Source organism: Macrobrachium nipponense, chromosome 2, assembly GCF_015104395.2.
Source record: "Macrobrachium nipponense isolate FS-2020 chromosome 2, ASM1510439v2, whole genome shotgun sequence".
Classification (NCBI taxonomy): Eukaryota; Metazoa; Arthropoda; class Malacostraca; order Decapoda; family Palaemonidae; genus Macrobrachium; species Macrobrachium nipponense.
In genome coordinates, this window is record NC_087201.1 from 81,897,924 (window position 1) to 81,919,193 (window position 21,270).

Consider the following 21,270-nt stretch of genomic DNA (forward strand, 5'->3'; position numbering starts at 1 on the left):
GGAGCCGATGTTTTTACAAAACTACTCCCGCTTTAGATGAGAACATTTACATTCAAGCAAATATATTGTAATTAAAGCAGAAACAGTTAGAAAAGGGATATATTTCTTTTTAGTCCGTGAAGCTCCACAATGTCGTATGAAAGGCTTGATCTTATAATCCCTGCGGAAACAAATGGTAAATAAGCCTGTCACCTCTGAACCGTTGATTTCATGAAAAAAAAAAAAAAAAAAATGCAAAAAAAAAAAAAAAAAAAAAAAAAAAAAAAAAAAAAAAAAAAAAGAGGTGAAAATGACTTTCATTTACAAAGGTCCACTGACTTTGTCTCCCCTTATCTTATTTTATAAGATGAGCTTTTCGGACCTGAACAATTGACAGGTTCTCTTGGATAAAGATAAGAGCTTAAGGGGGTCGAACTCTCCTATTTTGTAATCTGTTTGAGGCTACATTGTACACTTTATTTGAAAGACATATGGTGACATAATCCGTAAAGTAGGAAGTATATAAGGACGAGAGCCTTATGTTTAATTAAGCGCAATATTTCATTCCTCCCCCCCCCCCCTTTCCCCCCCTCCCATTACCACACACGTTTTTCTGAAACGTAATGTTATTCTCCTTGCATAAAGGACATGGAATGTCACGAATCATATGTCGAAAAATCGTAATCCTTTCTCCCTTGAACAGAATGCTATTCAACACCATATTCGGTATACTGAGAGGCATGGAATTCCACAGTCCTTATTTAAAATATACAATTTCACTACGCTGTGCCGAAAGAGACGCCATATTATCCCTTATCTTGAAAAATATGTTATGTCATTTCCTTATGTATGAATGTCATTTATTCAAAAGCCAAAGAGTAAAAAAACTAACACGCATGCCTACTATTTCCCAGGAACATTCTCTTGTTCTTAATCTTGAAAGAATGTCGTTTTTTGCTTTCGGTCCCTTTAGAATTTGTTCTCTACCTGTTGTGCCGATTTCACGCTTAAATATTTACACGGAAAAATTAAGGGGCTGTATAATTTCAAAGTTTAGCTCGTATTACATTATGCTAATTGCACCTTCATGCAAATTCACCTCTGGGACGTCGCCCATACAGGTGCGATTCCCGGAAGGTTTAGGAAAGTTTAATGACTCATTTGTTTCTCCCTCGCTTGTGAAAGTTCAAAGAGAAACTGCGTCCCATCTGAAGAGTTTTCGAATTGATTGGAATTTTAGTTGTCTTTTACCCATTAGTTTATTCATTTGTGAATTTATCTTTTCTAATAACAGATCTCTTCTTTCTGCATTTCCTATTACCTTCTATTTATTACTTCTTTCAACGCACCATTTTTGAACCCCACTTTCTGTGGAAGCTTGGATTTCAAGTCATTGGCCCTTGGGCTCATTCCATTTGAATGGGATTCGTCTTCTGAATAATGATAATAGTAATAATAGTAATGATGTGTGCTTTACAGATTGATTCAGTAATAATGATATATAATAACAATAATAGTAGTGCGCATCATATCTTAATTATCATGATGCCTTTGCAGGAAAGACATTCCTTTCCCATTTTGTGACCAAAGAATTTGAATATTTGGAATGAAATTCAATAAATATACAAACGGAGGAAAATTGGAAGTAAATTATTCTAAAACAGGAAGGACATGGATTAATATTTGATAGTTAGAAAAGTCATATGTAAACTTAACAAATTAATATATATATACCTATATACACACACGCGCGCGCACACACACACACACACACACACATATATATATATATATATGTTATATATACATCCATACATACGCAGTATGTAGGCCCTCAAGTAATTTCATATTTGTGTATTAATTTTGAAGCCTGATAGAATATATCATAAGCCTTGAAGATTTTTACGATGACTATTATGCTCGAGTTCGTTCTAAAATTTGCAGTTTAATCTGTTTACTTTTAAAAAATATACCTTTTTGTATCTACATTTATTTTACCTTTTGGATTCCTCTTTATATCCTCATCACATTTTGTGTGTATGTTTTATCGCATCGCTTCTGCCAGGGACTGTTATGAAGAGAAATCCCTCTATTAGCGTGTAGGTAAAATGGGAATTTCTATGAATAGTAACACTTATATAAACCAACTAAAGTTTCGGATGTTTCGAGAGATAATTGGAATGTCTATTACTGAATATTAATGGTGGTCATAGGTATTTTACGCGTTCTAGCATGGAAGTTTTTTTTTTTTTTAGGAGTCCTAACGGCACCTATTTCCCTACATTTCGTTTTTCAGAGATGGTTCTTTTCACCACCATGCTTCTCTCCCTCCAGCCCCCCCCCCCCCCCACTCACTCTTTCTCACTCTCTCGTCGTATTCATTCTCTTACTCTTCCTTTCCTCTTCCTTTCCCCGATCCTCACAAGAAACGAGAGATATCGTCGTCTAGGGAAAGGAGTCAACCAGGAGGATGGCTCAAGGTAGCAATTATGTGGCCCTCTCTCTCTCTCTCTCTCTCTCTCTCTCTGCTTGTAACCATAATGAGTTTTCTTTAAAATAATTAAGCATATGCTTTGGCCTCGAAATTTCGAAGAGCGTCATCACATTATCACATACATTTCGTCATTCTCGCCGTTAGTTGGATCATTTTATATATTTCTCAACCCATTTGACCTTTATGGGCATAGTGAGGATAAGGAGGCTCCTTGGATGTCATTATTCTTGTTGGCTGAACATAGACATCTAAAACATAGCCCAAAAAGATAAGAAAAGTTGATCCGAAAGTTAAAATCAAGTTTGGTAAACATCCAAACTCAGAGGTTCATGTCGTCCACTGCCAACTACCTTGGTTATGAGATTTTTTTTAGTTATATTTCAAACAGGCATTTTAAGAATCACAAGATTACAGATAAGAGAGAGAGAGACAGAGAGAGAGAGAGAGAGAATTTTGTTCCCATGCTGGTCGGTTGAATCCTTTATAGATTGAGTAATATGCAAATGGAGTCAATTTATACATGATCATTATAGATGGTAATGCGGAGGACGACGAAAGAAGGGGGTTGTCTAGACCTAAGTGGCAGAGGCGTTTGAGGGAGCCCCTTAATTTATCATGTTTAATGGTAGGATGGAAGGTTGTACCATTTAGGCTTCGTTTGTCCAAGTATTTACCCAAGCAGGGCCACTCTCACATTAGCGAGGGGCGAGAAAGACTCCCGGAAGGGCCACTAGGCCACTCTCTCGGCTCCTTCGCGTCCACACCTCACCCCCCTTTCTCCTCTTTCCTTGGCTCGCCCCCTTCCCCCTCCATCTCCTCTTCCCGTCTCTTCCTCTTCCCGCCCAACCTCTTTGCCCGTCCTCCAAGTCTTCCTTCCCTTCTTTTTTTCCCCTCTTCCTTTTTTTTGTATTTGTAGAAAATGTTCCGATCATTTTCTTCCACTTTCTCTTGCACAAAGGTACTTTCTCTGCTCTCACAGTACATGTCATTATATGGTTATCATAATTGCTTAAATTGATACTCGGTTAGATTAAGAGAGATGGCCTTTATTGGAGAAATCGTATAATGACCACATGTAAACAAGTAGGTCACGAGTCCCCACTGTTGAGATAGTGCTTGTTTTGTTCATTTATTTGTTTTCACTATGATTCACTTATTCACTAACATAAATGATGTATGGGTATGTTTTTGTCTATGTATGTATGTATGTATTTATGTACGTACCAATTTCCTAAACTAAGGAGTCGTGTATTGCGGTATGAATCATGGTTCATTTAGAAGATTGTGAATTTATTTGAAGACAGTCAACATTGTGTTTACTTTCATGTATAAAAATAACTATTTATCATAGCCTCTACTATATGTTTTCATTAAGCCGTTCAACAGTACATAGTACTGATTGAAGTAAGGTTTTTTTCGTGACCTACTCGAATTTTATAACCTCAGTTCCAAAAGTTGAATACAGAAAGTGGGGCGTTATCCATAGCATCGTAGTCCCCAGTTCTTGCGACCTTTAAGCCCTTAATGCGTTTGCTTTCATATTTCATTAAATTGCAGATGACGTATATGATTGGTTGCATAGGAAATTTTGCCTGGTGCTTCCTCAGTGTTGGGTAGAGAGTTTTATCCAGAGCATTCGTTTTTCGCTACTCTTCATGGAAGCTTTTGTTTTTTTATTCATTTTTGTCGAGGCATTCAAATTTAGTATATAGTTTGCTTTCAATTTCTGTAATGTTTATATATATATATATATATATATATATATATATATATATATATATATATATTATATATATATATATATATATAGTAGGTGTTTATGCGAGTGTGCGTTTTTTCTCCTGAATATCATAGGGGAAGAGCAGTAACATTCCTGTCGCATTTATTGTCATGAAACTTGTTACAAAGTAGTCAGTATTCCCTGCAATGCGCGAATCACACTGATAAAACCTCACTTTTTTGAACGGGGACACAAAAGCTCCGCCTTTTGTATGTAGAGTCCTCCCTCCTCACATACGCTTTCGGCCCTAGACTGCTTTCTCTGTCAAATGATATATTTTGGGACTTCTTAAGTAGAATTTCTTCATATAATTTCATAAAGTAATCTTATTTTGGTTCTAATTTTGCTTCCATTAGAGAATTGTAAAAGTAATTTTGATTTATTTTTAATACTTCTGGTGCTCTTAAATTTAAACATTTTTTTATTACTTTTAAATGTCATTGCATATATAGGTATATACAAGGTGAAATACTTGAAAACATGGACTCCTGAAATTTGGGAACGACCCCTTGACACACACACACACACACACACACACACACACACACACACTCCCCCCGTACAGGCCTGCTGTTTATCCCAGCGACCTCAAACACTATGGATTAGTCACTAATATCCATAAATTATTACATTTTATTTTTCACCCCTTCTCACTCCCCCCCCTGAACTTGGACTTGAAAGGCATTGGGAGAGCCACTGTTGATCTTAGCGACCTCAAAAACTATGGATTGAACACTATTATCTGTAGATTTTAGTTATTTTTATATGTTACCCCCTCCCCAACTATTCTCACCCCCCCTTCCCATCAGGGCAGAACTTGGACTTAAAAGGTCGGAAGTGTCACTATTCATCTTAGCAACCTCAAAAAGTATGGATTAGAAACTAATATTTGTCACTTTAGGTTATATTTACATGTCACCCCTTTTCCAACCCTTCTCACCCCCCTTCCTATCGGGCTAAACTTGGAACTAAAGAACATTAGGAGTGTCACTATTATCTCAGCAACCTCAAAAACTATGGATGAGGCACTAATATCTGTCATTTTAGGTTTTTTTTTTACATCACCCCTTTCCCACCCCTTTTTGCATCCCCTTCTTATCAGGTCTGAACATAGAATTTATTAAGGGCTCAGGAGCATCACTATTCATCTTAGCAGCATCAAAAACTATGGATTAGACACTAATATCTGTCGTTTTCAATTAATTTTATATGTCACCCCATTCTACTCCTGCTCACCCCCACTTTCTATCAGGGCTGAACTTGGATTTAAAAGGGATCAGGAATGTCACTATTCATCTCAGGGACCTCGAAAACTATGGATTAGACGCTAAAATTTGTTGTTTTCTGTTATTTTTGCGTTTCACCCCTTTCCCAAATACACACACACACACACACACACACACACACACACATTTGGTGCCAGTGATGTCTTACCCCCACAGTATTATTTTCCAGATGGTAAGTACGTTTCACAGTGTAAGTGACACATACACACATCCATTATATGCATATCAAATGCGGATGCATACTTCTCTGATTTCTCGTGTCTGTTTCTATCCTGAGGCTATAATTTTAGGAAAAGATGAAAATTGTTGTCCAGCATATCAGTAATGTTCATCTCTTTCATTTTTTCCTCTTGGTTTTAGCCTTTAGAATGAGATAAAGGAAATTACCCTTTGGAATGAGATAAAGGGAAATTACACAAGTGTGTCACCTTGAAACGGTAACAATTGCTGACGAAAATCATTGTCAGATGTTAATACAGGTTTATACAGCTATGCTCAGAACTGATAACTATATGACTGCATAGGATTTTGTCAAAATTCACTAACTGGCAACTTAATATGCTCCATATTAATCTATTATTTCAATGCGAAAACACGATTATTGCGTGCAGTAAGGTCACAGTATGTTTTATAAGAGTAAAATCGGTCATATATTTAAAAAATGTTAGAAAATATTATGTATAGCCAAATTTCGGGAAAAAAAAACAGTAACGAACCATTTTAAAAACTTTTGTTCACTCAACACCGAACCATTTGACTAGAAAAAAGTCATCAAACCTCAGTTCAAATGTTAAATAAAAAAACGGAAGCGATTATCATAATATTGATATTGCTCCCAATGCGACCTTAAAGTTTGAAATATTCCATTTGATTGTTTTTTACGCCTCATCGCTAAGATAATGTAAATAGTAAATACAAAAGTAGAATGCATCCACCGATCTCAACGGGTGAGCGGAGAGTGACAACCATTAGAGTGGTGGTGCAGTATGAACCATCTGGTGTCACATAGGTCTACAATGACTAACGACAATGAAATTAGTGTTAAATTATTAGAGGAATATTTGGATTTTCATGAGAAATATAAATTATTTAAGTTATATTTCTTAACTGCTTCGAAAATTATGGCTTAATGACAAATATTCGCCTATGCAATTATTCTTTTGTTAAAGCCAAGATTTTCTTCCTAGACCTAGGGGTGTTAGATTTCTGTTATTTACTATAAATACATTACACTTAGCATTCACATCTGTATATTAATAATTTCTGGCCAGAATGCATATGAAGTCATCTACACATTCTTGCACTTCGAGTTACCATATGAATGAATAAATTATGCACCAAAAGCGAGCAGAAAGACTTTTCAGAAAATAGTATTGTAAGCCAGCTAGAAATCAGGTGTTCCATAGACCTTGTAATAATACTAATAGATATTTTGATTAATATCAATCTTTTCCATGTAAGTAAAATCATCATCATTTAGTCCTCAAAGAGCCGGTAATCTCTACAAATAAATTCTTTAGTAGCCAATAGAGATTACATCTCAGAAGGCTTATATTATTTTTTAGGCCTATATTCAAAGAAAACTTGTAATTTATATTCCTATTTTGAAAATGTTGTTACGACTGTTGAGTTTATTAGCTCTATTGGCATAATGCTGCAGAGGCAGTTACATTGACCAGCCAGAGGAGCATGTTAAGCCACCGCACCGCTAACCTTATCACACCGTGCTTGAGCTAAGCAGTGAGAAAAAAGAAATCAGTTCAAATCACACAGTTTACAAATTATACCAGTGCATAAAAGGGATCATATTTATATAATCAAAGGGAAAATAGTGCTAACTGAATTCGCAAATTAAAAAAAAAAAAAAAAAAAAAGAATTTTAACTCTACTGGGTAACGTTACGTTGACGGTACAAAATTAATCATGTCGCATCAGATTTGAGCATAGCATTACACACACGCGCACACGCACACACACACACACACACACACACACACACATACACATACACACACACACACACACACATATATATATATATATAATATTATATCTATCTATATATATATATATATATATATATATGTGTGTGTGTGTGTGTGTGTGTGTGTGTGTGTGTGTGTGTGTGTGTTTGCACGTGCCCGGGGTTGGGGCGTGACTGCACCAGTTTTCTTGAAGTTTTGGCAAAATTTTATTGGTTTTTTCTAAGCCATCCCCATTCATATTTTATGTGGCGTTTCTGGACGCAGAATGATGAACTGGAAAAAGCGCTCTGGTACCGACAAAAACGCCAATCCCAACTCGATATGTTTATTATGTTTATTAACGCTTTTTTCACAATCCCCCTTAATCATAGCAATTAAATGTCCTCTGCAGCGGAAGGCCTCATTCTTTCTCCTTCGTAATAAAGCCGGTAGCCTTATCTAGAAAAGTTTATTACTACTTTTTAGTACACTAGATTTCCAGTATCATTGTAATGGCAGATTTATTTGTATATGACGATATACAAATAAGAACGAGATCTGTATAATGCCTCTTTTCTTTCCCCACCGTTTTATGCCATCCTGCTGTTTTCAAGTGCATACTTGAGTTCGGCCTTAGCGCGCTGGCCCTTGTAATCCCAAGCGGGTGGTAAATTGAATGCTCAGTGACCTTGGCATTGGTATGCTGGTTTGGATAAATCGGAGATCTTTTCTCACTGTCTTCACGTATATCACTTTTTTTGCAATTAGAAGATGAAATGGTTGTTTAATGTATTTTCAGTGACAGGCACATTTTAAGCATTGCTAAGTAAATTGCGCGACTTGCATTTTGCTTATGAGCCTGTGTTTTTATCGCTTTGGCATTTGATATTCCAATGCAGATCGTTAGTAAGATGACATATGGACTACGGAAAAGTTGAAATTTATTCCTACGAGTAGACTTGAATGACATGCTCAAGTCTGCTGTAGAAAGGACCACTTTGTTTGAACAGGGTCTATTCACCATGCTTTTGCTTGCTCTAAATCTAAAAGGATGTTTCTTCGGCCGTTCAAATGGAGAGAGAGAGAGATAGAGAGAGAAGCCAGTTGTTGTGACTGGGAATTAACATGTTAATTGGTTTTATTATCATTCAGCATTAAGAAAACCTGTCGTACGGCATGTCGCTTCCCACTGTCGTTATGTAAAATTGATCATTCAGCGCCACATTCGTTCTTGAAGCTTATTCCATTATATGCTTGGCTGAGAGCAACTCGTGTGAAGACCTCCTGGGTCTCTCACGGCTGGGGGGGTTTCGTTTTCGTTTCGAAATACATAGCTCCGTTTCTCATTTTTATTTCCTTAGGTAAAGAAAGGTCCCACCTTCCCTTAGTTTCTGGTATCTTCTGGTAACCCCAGAAGATTTCAGTGATAATCATTGTAATTACTCATCATCATCATCATCATCATCATCATTATTATTATTATTATTATTATTATTATTATTATTATTATTATTATTATTATATTAGTAATATGAATAATGGTATCAGCAAAGCATAGCGAAAAAAGTTATGAAAAAACTTATTCATGAATTTTCGAATATTACAGAGAACGAACGTAATCTTCCAATCTCCAGTTATTTCATTCTCTATCCACCTCTCCTTCTTTCCCTCTCTTTCTCTCTCTCATATCTAATTGTTTGCGTATTCACGCTGAGTTCATTTTCGTGGCTGCCAAGCATGGGTTGGATGTATTCACAGTGGTCGCAGATTCATCTTCGTTGCCTCAGCACCTGACGTGTTGCACCTCGCACTCTCTACCTTAATTAATGACCCATTCTCTCTCCCAGACGGGTGGTTGTATTGGGTGCATCGCGGCCGCTCTACGTGTCCGCTCTACTTGGATAAGTCTAACACTTGGCTAACAGAGTCTGACTCAGATGCCGAGTGTTTTTCGTGCGTTATAGTCTCGTTACGATGTTTCTTCACTTGGAAAGTATCAAAGGGCCGAGATGCTGGTTTGTGGAAATTTAATGCTGTTTGAAGTTCCTTTTCACTCCAGGCTGATACTAATGTGACCGACAGTTACAGTTTTATTATTAATAAGCTTTGTTCAAATATGTCCGATTAAGACTGGCAAAATGCTGTGGTTTATTATTGCACTTGGCTTTCAACTCTAAGTTGCTGACAATATAAAATGTTCTGCCAATACTATCCCCTTCCGTGATATGAAATGTCATTTAATAATCATATCGTTCTCTCTCTCTCTCTCTCTCTCTCTCTCGCTGTCTCTTCCTCTCTTCTCTCTCTGTGTGTGTGTGTGTGTGTGTGTGTGTGTGTGTGTGTGTGTGTGTGTGTGAAAAATCACACTCTAACTCGAATTAAAATTTCAACGTATCCTCAGTCACTCATAAATTTCAGGCCATATGTCTATCAAGTATAAAAGAAAACTAAATAAAGGGCTCCATTGATGAGGCACTGTAATATGTGCTCTTCTTGACACAGTGTCGAAATGGAACGAGCGAGAGGAATTTGTATTTGGGACCTTAATTGTATTCAAGAATCTTACCCAGCCATCGATCATTGTAGTTACTTCGCTGGTTCCAGCGAAGCGTGATGGGCACTCGAGGGTAGTCGAGAGCTCTGCATGGCAGGGGGCTGCAAAAGGGTCATTTGCATAGATAATATATTACAGATAATGCATCCCGCTGCAAGCCTTCGCCGAGGAGTTCTTGTGGGACAAAATGCTCTTCCGAGATCCTCATTAACTCGGACACAAAACCCGAGCACTCCCTGTGCTTGTTGGTGTGGTCGGAGAGGAGGGAGGGGGCTGGGTACGGTTCAGAGAATTGCAGGCTTATTGCACTTGTACTGTATGGAGAGAGAGAGAGAGAGAGAGTTTCATTATTCCGATTGCCTGAGAGGTCAGCGAGAGAGAAAAGGGTTATTTTGATAATATTTTGCAGAGAGAGGAGAGAGAGAGAGAGAGAGAGAGAGAGAGCAGCAGCAGCAGCAGCAGCATTCAATTATAATCGCTTTTAACGCACATGTCTTGGATACAGATGAACTTTTCCGATAGAGGAGCAATGCTAAAGGTCTTCTCTCAAGTGAAGACGACTCTGAGGGATTTTAATTTCAGTTTTTCCAAGATAAACGAAGACATGTTGCTATCACATTTTTTCTTGACTTCAGCATTCAAGTCTCCGCCTTCAAGGTCACGACCTTATTCCTCTTATTCATCGACAGGTTCCTTTTTCGTTTCTTTAAGGGTCTGCCTCATCTTTCCGGCAATCTCAACGATATTCTTTTGTTCGGAAATACTCATCTTGTGAATTGATTGATGCTGAAGGCGGCAGTATGCTCATCTCGCGTCATGCTAAAAATGGCAGAATATATATGTGCAACGCCGCCAAGTAATTACTTGGGAATATACCATCATAATCCCAAAAATCACAGTTTAATTATGCTTACGGATGGCTTTGCAATTAATTATGCTTGCAAAAGACTTTCCAATTAAGTATGCTTAAGGGCTGCCTTTCAATTGAATATGCTTAAGGACGGCATTGCAATTAATTGTGCTTACGGACGCCGTTGGAATTAAAGATGCTTAAGGGCTGCTTTTTTTCAATTATGGGTTTGCAATTAATTATGCTTAAGGACGGCGTTGGAATTAAATATGCTTAGGGACGGCTTTGCAATTAATTTTGCTTACGAACAGCTTTGCAATTAATTATGTTTACGGACGGCTTTGTAAATTAATTATGCTTGAAGACGGCTTTGCATATAATTATGCTTACGGACGGCTTTGCAATTAATTGTGCTTACGGACGGCTTTGCAATTAGTTATGCTTGAGGACAGCTTTGCAATTATGCTTAACGGCGGCTTCGTAATTAATTATGCCTAAGGACATCTTTGCTATTAGTTATGCTTAAGGGCGGCTTTGCAATTAATTATGCTTGAGGACTGCTTTGCAATTATGCTTACGGACTGCTTTGCGGTTAATTATGCTGAAAGGGTGGTTTTGCAGTTAATTATGCTGAAAGGGTGGTTTTGCAGTTAATTATGCTGAAAGGGTGGTTTTGCAGTTAGTTTTGCTTAAAGGGTGGTTTTGTAGTTAATTATGCTTGCTGACGGCTTTTTAATTAGTTATGCTTGCGGGCGGCTTTGCAATTTATTATGTTTGACGGCTGCTTTGCAATTATGCTTACGTACAGCTTTGCAATTAATTATACTTAAGGACGGCTTTGCAATTACTCATGATTACAGTTTTCTTTTAAAGGAGAACATTTACTGATGAGCAATGTGGGATTAAAATGCGTAATTTAAGTCACTATAATATAGATCTATAGTGTATCACATTTTCAAAATAGGAAAATGAGGTTATACATCATATATTGAACAACGTTGAAGAAGGAAAAATAGTTGTTTGACTGAGATGAAGATGCACAGAATATTCATAAGCTACAAAAAAAATTACTCGGTCGTCAGCCGTGCTAAATACAATAACGACACAGAAAGAGTTCACTGCATATGTATTTATATAAGTTCGTAGGGATTTATATAAAGTAAATCTGACAATCGGCAAGAGATCTTTCTTTGGTACGGACAGTTTCTTTGAAATCCGCCATTTGACCCAGAAAGGTCCAATGCCTCCCAAAACTACTATTAAGATGGAATGAATTGCAAAATTGTCTGGCATGTTACGTGATAAAGTGTAGTTCTTTGGTGACACATTTTCTTGGTACCAAGTGAAATGTTATTCTAAAGATTGTATCGATATTTTAGGCTTCAAATTGCAACGTAAAAGCACCATACAAACAAACAAACAAACAATGATGGCCGTAGATTCGTCGTGTGTGTGAGTCGGACAAGCATTTGAAGTTGCTTATGGCAGAGTAATATTTGTTTCTAATAAAACTATTCACGTTCAAGAATTTTATCAGAAAATAATTTCGTCTGATTGACTAGAGATACTTTTATCCGAAATACCTACGTTGGCTATGTAAGCTGGGTTTAATGTTTTTTTTTTTTTTTTCTGTCACTCCACCCTTGTAAATGCATATCTGTGCCATTCATATAATCTTTTAACCATCCCCGTCGTTCAAGTTCTGGATACTGTCAGAGAATATTGTCACAATGAATAATAGCGCGAAAAAGGATGGGGTTAGATCATGATAAGGCAATGGGGAAAAAAATAAATGTTGGTATTTAGTATGCGGGCCATGAATTAGTGGGGTCGTGAGATTATGTCCAGATGCTGAAACGAGTTTCAAGAGTTCAGATAGAGGGGGGAGGAAATGGGATGATCAATCATACACCGGAGATCGGCGATGCCAAACTCACGGTGACGACAAAGGAATTTGTAAGGTGGGGATGCAGTTCCTCACCTCCCACGGTCCTCTCACAAGGATTCGGTTCAAGAAGTGGAAGGAGAGGTAGCAATGATATAAACATTTGGGCCTTGTAAGAATGATATTAGATGATAAAAATATCTAGAAATCGTTTGATATTATTATTATTTTTCAGAAAAACCCTACTCGTATGGAACAAGCTTACACGGGCTATTGACTTAAAATCGTTGTCGAATCAATGCTGACAATCCCACGCCCAGAATCTTGCTAGGATGATGTATATTTAGGAAACAGCCACGTTGGTACAACCAGGCAGTTTGCGGGAGAATTGTTATTTTAATCCTTCCATGATCAAAAAGAATTGGAGAGATAGAAACACCACCAGTTCAGATCCAGCACTCAACGAACGTTGTATTGAAAAAAAGGATTCTTGTAGTTGCTATGAAGTGACGTTGGGGACATTTTGGGATTTTTGTTCCCCAGTTTGGTTCTATTGTGTTGCCAATTTCGAAACTAAACCTACGAATGCATGTGAGTCATGGTCAAAGATAGGAGAAGAATAAAGCTAAGATGTATTTGGGTAATAATAATGTGAGCACGGTGTTATAGTGTGGTGAAAATGGACTGAAATACTAAGGGTAGCAATAGTAGTTAGTGATTAGGTTACTGGAGTAGTGATATTGATAGTATTAGTAACAATGTGAAGGGGACATGCTGTAGCAGCAGTTTGTTTATAATTATCATTTTTCTTTTGTCCATGAGTATTTGGAAGACTGCATTCATAAACCTTGGTCATGCTGATAATGGTGGTGACTTCTGTCTTCGAAGCTGAACTTGACACTACAAGAACTTTCATTTAGTGTTATGTTTCGTCAGGATTCATTCAATTGGACACATTGCATTTACTAAAGTGGAGGTCGTTGGAATAAATGAAAATGGTCTCAAAGCGTGAGGTTTTAAAAAAAAGTCCCAAAACAAAAGGTCTGCCCATTAAGTCTTCAAGTTCGAAACCACGAATCGAATTATTACTGATTCCGCAGAGTATGGTCGTTTCACACCAGCTTAGTCAGTTCCATTCAAGATCGATAGTTGGATACAATACTTTGTACATGCTCTCGTTATTTCTGTAGTAATTAATTTGTTCAGAAATAAATTTAGACTAACTTCAAGTATATAAAGCAGGTCATGAGGTCAAGTGGTCGAATGACTTTCCGTCAGCATATTAATGCAGCGCTTTTCCGCTTGTAAATACATTCAGCAAGAAAGTAGTTTTAAGGTTCGGTTTTATGTCGTTCGTTATGGAACTGTTTCCAAATGTGGGTCGTTTGACAACAATCAATTAAATTGCTCAGCCCTTGGCCAGGGTTTGCCGTTGTCCAAAACTCTCTGGTTTTTTGCCGTTCGTATTTGCTGCTCGTAATGCTCTTAGGAAATGTGCCTACATAAGCAGGTTCAAGAGATTCCTCAAAGCTTAATATATTATCAAACTGAAATGTATTTCTGTTTCTTAACATATTTAGCACACGAACGTTCATATAACCTACTGTACGTTTTTCATTTTTTTCTTTATGCATCTAATCGAAGGAAGAAGTAGATCAAACAGCATAAGAGCCAGGAAAGAAAGGGATATTTTTTTCTCTCAGACAAAGTTTAATGGATCTGCATCGAGAACGCAGTCCTATGAATTCGATTTCGTTCGCATCAGACAGAGCTATAAAATCGCCTGTCTCGCCTGTGAATAACTTTCGGATAGCGATCGAATGGGGGTCTTGACACGGCCTCTATTCAGGCGGGTCTTATTGGTAGGCATTACAGCTAGAAGAAGCGTCGTAGGTCGTCAAGAGAAGGAACGGGAAAAATACGGAGGGCGAAAACCTCTCGGAAACCGAATTGGATCTCGTAGTGAAAGAGAAGAGGAGGAGGAGGAGACGACGTTGAAAGGACCTTGGTCTGATTTTGTGAATGAACAGCAGACGCCATTCAGACTTCAAGGTCCAGCCTCTCTTTTCCTTTCAGTAGATCACCGCCAGAGCACCAATTGATTGTAAAGTGATGAATTACTATTTTAAGGAACTTTGGTATATATATATATATATATATATATATATATATTATATGCCTATATATGATATATATATATATAGATATAATATATATATATTATCATATATATTATAGGTATATATATATATATATATATATATATATATATATATATATATATTATTATAATACGCAAACACATATGTATTGTGTCTGTTTGTCAATTAGATTCAAAGAAAAACAACGCATGAATAAACATTCATTTTCAGTTCACTTAAGTGAAAGTGCCCCAATTAAAATCTAAATTACTCGTATAAAGTTTTCTTTAATTTTTCTCACAGGCGTCGGTATTTCAATAAACTTGCACATTTTGTAAATTGCCACAATTAATGCTTGCTTCTGTATGTGTCTGTGTTTCGTAATAGACTGAGCCAAGTAAAGTATGGTTTTCTCGTCAAGGTTCATGATATTTTATCTCAATTTGATATATATGCTTGTTATATAGCAAAACATAAATGTTTATATTAACGTATGATAACTCAAAATCCGGGCAAGTTTTGCCATGCCATCTTCACAAACTGAAGTAAGGTGAACTGATAAGCCCGTCTAACAAATCAATACATTTCAGAAAAACTCGCCTATGATCCAGCGTTTGCGACATTAGTATTTCAGGCCAGCGACATATATCTTAATAGCAGTTGCATAAAAAGGACATTCAAATACCTACGAATATTGATTGTAAACTTCAAGTTGTGATTGACAGGCACAAACGAGTACCTTTTCATGGCTGCTAAATTTAGAGGGGGAAAACCAGGCTCGAAACGAGAATTGGAACTGATAATTTGTGAAATTAAAAAACACTTGGATATAATCGTCACCCTCTCTCTCTCTCTCTCTCTCTCTCTCTCTCTCTCTCTCTCTCTCTCTCTGAATGAATGTGATATGTGAGGTAAGGAGGAGTGCAATGCGGGAATTTCGTGTTCATACTAACTATTTCATATGACCCTTCCTAACTTTCTTCGCTTGATCCAGCTACCAAATACCAAATATGTATGTGTGTGTGTGTGTGTGTGTGTGTGTGTATATATATATATATATATATATATATATATATATATATATATATATATATATATATATATATATATATATTATTCAGAAGGAGCATTATCCTTAAAATAAAGTGAATAAGTGATTCTCGTACGACCTTTGTCTCTTCCTCTCTGCCTGGATGTAAGCGCCCGTGCTATTACCAACTCTACATCCCTTTTCCGGGCCTCATCTCCTTTTATTCTCAGCCATTTCCTCTCTCTCTCTCTCTCTCTCTCTCCTCTCTCTCTCTCTCTCTCTCTCTCTCAAAACTTCCAAAGGAACAGATTTTTTCCTTGTAAACATTTCCGCTTCTTTATGAGAGACCGGGTCTTTGATCGGCCGAGGACAGGTTCCTCAACAGGTGGTTTGGTTGTTAGAGGGGGACTCCTAGTCCCGCCTACAGATATTCAGGAATTGCTCTCTCTCTTCTCTCTCTCTCTCTCTCTCTCTCTCTCTCTCTCTCTCTCTCCAGGGAGCTGTTGGATTTTCGATTTTATTTTTGATGTGTGCATATATAATAACTTTTTAAGAAATATATTGCTTTCAGATACACACAAACACACTTATTCAAGTTCAGTATGCCCATACAAACGCGTAGATAACTTTCCTATTTTGTTTTGTTCTGGCAAAGATTATAGGATTACCCAACCTCCCACAGTTCACACACACACACACACACACACACACACAGCAAATGAAACCTGCTTTGAGGCGGCCATTTATTCGAGTGCATCCAAGGAGCAAGTCGTATTGGTTCCTTTCTTCAAGAGTCCCATCGACCCTCCTCCCCCTCCACCCCTCACTGTCCTCATTTCGTTGGATCATTTTGAGTGAGGAGACGTTCCTGGCCCCGGGATGCTTCCGCTCCATTTAAGACTTTCCCCATTTTAAACTCCCTATCACTCGGGGGCAACGATTCTGTCCTCCTCAAAAAAAAGGAGATTTGAGAAGCTCGTTTCATGACGAGCGAAGTCCCTTTAAAGGTCTCGTATTTACTGGCAGACTTTTTTTCATATTTTTTCATCTTACTTTTTTTGACCGATTATGTTTTTTTTTTTTTTTTTTGGGGGGGGGAGGGGTTGCTGGGATTTTGTTTTTTTCTTCATGACGATAACTGGACTTTCTGTCTTTTCCTCGCAAAAAATTTTATCAATGGTTGATTTGTCCTTATTTTGCGGTATTTTTTGCGATGTAAATTTGCTGAAAATTTTTTCTATATGTCTTGGTCATTTGAAATTAATATTTTGTCTTGACCATTTGAAATGAGCATTTAATGTACTTCTATCTCTTGATTTATTAAAAATAGTTTCCTTAATCTATTTACTAAACAGTAAAAATAGATTTTTTTCTTCTTTTTTTTATAAAACTGGATATCATTTGCAATGTATGTTATCTACTCATGTACCTGTGAGTGATCACCCAAAACATGTATTGAGAAAAATGTAAGTTTGTTTGTGCCCATACTAACAGTAGGAATACCTGATGGAATAAGAACTGTAGAATTCCAAAAAACTTTCGTTTATGCTCTCAGTCAGTGTGCGTGTTACGTGAGAGAGGGGCATTGTCACTGCCCGCTCCTTCTTGTAATCATCCTGACATCCGCATTCGCTATCCGATCTAGGCAGGGCATCGGTGAGTCAACACTCCAAATAAACGATGATTCTCAAAATCCTTCGTGTGATTAACTGTGAAGTTTTGATAACCTGAGGAATGTCAGAAACATATTATAGGAAGACTCAAAGTCGTGAATATAATGATAAAGTCTGTCAGTTGTATTCCTAGTAACCATATCATAATGGAAAGGTTTGATATTGTTCTGTCTTTGGAAAAAAGTTCAAGTGAAAAGTTTTTCATCCTCAACAAAATCTCTATTTTTAAATCCCATTCTAGGTGAATATTTACAATATTAGGGCATATTGGACGTTTGCATATCATCATCATCTCTAAAAAAAAGTGGGGGGGAATCTAAACTTGGTGGAAATTTATAAATCTCCCATGCCCAACTGTACATATGGCCCCAATCCCTATATTTTCCGTTGACATTCTTGTTTACAGACAAAAAAAAATAACTCAGTGTCCAGCGAAAGAAAGGACGCGAACAAAAGTAGATTTTTAATGAAATTGTTTCATTCAGTCATGACCAAAGTGTGGTAGTATTTATGTTATGTGTTCACAAATACATTGTTCTTAGATGCATTGTAATAATCGGGTTAAGCAAAGCTTGGAAATATCATTTCTCAACTATCTAGTGTTCCTTATTACTGGTAATGTATATATTCAAATAGTTTCGTTAATATCGCGAATTTCGCTATTTTATACGACAAATAAAAAAAGAAAGCATGCCATGGAAAACTCATAACGATAATACAAATTAAAAGTACCTTCGATGAAACTAGATATGTGTGACTCTAAATGGTCACATCAAATACTTTCATTTGATTCATACAGCAGAGCAAATTACTCCGTGAAGTCATGAGTATATAATGATGGGATTATTGAAAGATATGTAAGCTGACGACCAACTTTGGTTTCCAAGTAAAGAGTGAAAGACCAAAAGGTGGAAGAGTTAGTTTTAGCTGATGAAAATCTGTAAGGAGATAAGTTGTACTGAGGTGAAGTAATTGGAGAAAGAAAGGTGTAACTTAAATTGATCATGAAATAAAAAACATGCCACTGGAGAGATGCTCTCCGAAAAGTCAGCCCTTCGTTGATAATGTTCCTAAAGCAAGTGTCGAAGGTATGTGTGACCATGAAAGTGTCCGTGAGAGTGATTAAAGAGAGGGGATTCTCTTCAGTGATGGGTTCCAGTTTGATAGTTGCAATGAAATTAACGGAATGACCGTCATTGTATGATATATCTGTGAGCAGCAGGATATCATTGCTTTGTATATCCTGGATATTTATAGGGAGTACTTTGATTCAGGCGAATATCAGTGTAATTCAGACAGAGAGAAAAGTGTCGATGTCAAAAGTATTGTTATGGGTCATTTGTGTGAAAAATTTGAAAATGTAATGAGAATGGTGGATGTGGCAGACATGACGAAGAGAAATGCTTTTGACAGTAAGTAGTGATATTATTAAGTGAAATAGAATAGTGAAGAGAAATAGTGGAGACCGATGAAAGAGAGCAAAATTGTTTGTAAAAGAACAACTGGAATTTCAATGTCAGTAAGAGTCAGGTTGAGGAAATAAGACGATAGAGGGTCAATGATTATTCCAGAGGCTGGGGGAAGAATGGAACTGATGAATCTCTGAAAGGGGGGCAAGAATAAAATGAAGTGATATGATTAGCCTTTGCCCAGCTATCCCAAACTCCAATTTACTTACGCTACGCCATAGGAAACCACTTATTAAGCCAATAACATCTATAGCACTCACGGAAGCAAGGAAATAGAACACTGCGGAGTAAATCAAGTCCAATAAAAGTATATTTTACTTGTAATTCACAGTAAATAAATTGACCATCTAGTAAGATGTCTCACTCAAGACCTTCAATTCACAAAAGAGAATAACCAACATTACGAATTCTAGATCAAAACGCACTGCATTACCAAACGTAAATGATCCACGAGTACTCCATTGTGTATAAGTAGTGTACTATTTGTGTATTACGTCCTGGCAAGGCTGGATGTTTTGGTGAGGGATGGAGAGTTTAGGCGTTCGCTGTTCAACTTTAGTACATAAGGTATGGTAAGTGGGAAGAAAGGTTTTTAATGCATAAATTGTGCGCTATATATGTATACTGTATACAGATTAATTTTCAGTGAGGAAGTGATAGTTGTTTACCATTTATAACCAGTTCTTTGTCCTTGTTATGCAACGGAATTTTAAGTAGAATGTTCGTTAAGAAGGTTTTAAGACTTTCAGGAAACAAACGAGTCTTGCAGCTAAAGAAAGAGAGAGAGAGAGAGAGAGAGAGAGAGAGAGAGAGAGAGAGACATTTTCATGTATATATAAATTACCAATTTACATTGCAACATCAGTGACCACATTAAGGAATCACCTTTTTTATGTGAAGAAACGACGTGGAACGAGAGAGAGAGAGAGAGAGAGAGAGGAGAGAGAGAGAGAGAGAGAGAGAGAGAGAGAGAGACATTCAGCGTGATTGCTTGTGCACAGTAACCTGGTCAGGTTATGCGTAGATGAACTCGGAACATTTTCAAATAATTTTATTGATATTCTGTAGAGCAGTGATGTCAGCTCATTAAGGGGTATTAGCCTAGTTAAGGCACCAAAGCACATTGAAATAATCAACTTCTGTATTCTGTTACCACTTACTCATTTAGCATCTTGAAAACAAAAGCTGAGATAAACAAAAATGAACACCGTTTGAAATTCGGGCATCGTTGCTGAAATACCTTGTAAGACTCTGAGGAAATTGCACACCGAAGATGGGTGTTGGAAAACTTAGAAAATTTGTCAATTGCTGATTTTGGAAAGAATAATGATATAGGAATTATACACACACACTACTTATATATATATATATATATATATATATATATATATATATATATATATATATATATATTATATTATATATATATTATATATATATATATATATATATATATATATTCGCATATACTATATAAAATATCAGTATATAATATGTTAAATGTGTATGTGTGTAAATGGAACCGTCATTTCATATAACCGTCGATCAATTTATTAAACCTTTTAAATTTGCTTCAGTATTTTATGGTAGCTAATGATATTTTTTAAAACAGTTGCACTGTTAAGCAAGTAAACTTTCAATAGATAAGGGTAAAAACGTCTTCATGAAATAAAAATGGACAATACTTTTAGACGCAATCCTTTCTAAAAGTTGCTTGTGGATTGGCTTCGACCATTGTTAGAAATTCTGTGGGCTTGTCCATCCTTGTCTTTGTCATTATGTTTTTGTATCCTGCTCGCAACAAGAAGCCTTTATTGTGTATTTATGTTTCTAGTGAGGTATATTTTATATTTTTGTAACTTTGATGTAGCGAAAGTGGTAAATCATGAAAGAGCTGAGAATTTTGTTCAGTTAGTGTAGTGATGCATCAGTTGGCTGATTTTTCTTATTACATTTATTTATTTGAATTGCCTATTTATTATGAAAGAGTAATTCCTTAGGATTGTTGCCAGCACTCGCTTTAATCCATGTAATTAACTTTTCACAGCTCTTTATACCATTATTGTTTTTTCTTCGTCAGATATTAAAATTCATCGTGAGTCGTCGTCCTTCAAGGATGTTATCAAGTTGTGACCAGCGGCTAAAAAGTGAGTTTCCCTAAAACT

The 21,270-nt window shown here is 36.7% G+C and overlaps 1 long non-coding RNA gene across 2 annotated transcripts in view; it reads left to right on the top strand.

Moving 5' to 3' along the window:
* The window catches only part of LOC135220719 (uncharacterized), a 689,951-nt gene that overhangs the window by 613,625 nt on the left and 55,056 nt on the right, over positions 1 to 21,270 (top strand). For both annotated transcript variants that reach the window (XR_010315770.1, XR_010315771.1), the window contains one exon: positions 21,186 to 21,252. This is a non-coding gene — a long non-coding RNA (uncharacterized LOC135220719). The remainder of the gene's footprint in view (positions 1 to 21,185; positions 21,253 to 21,270) is intronic.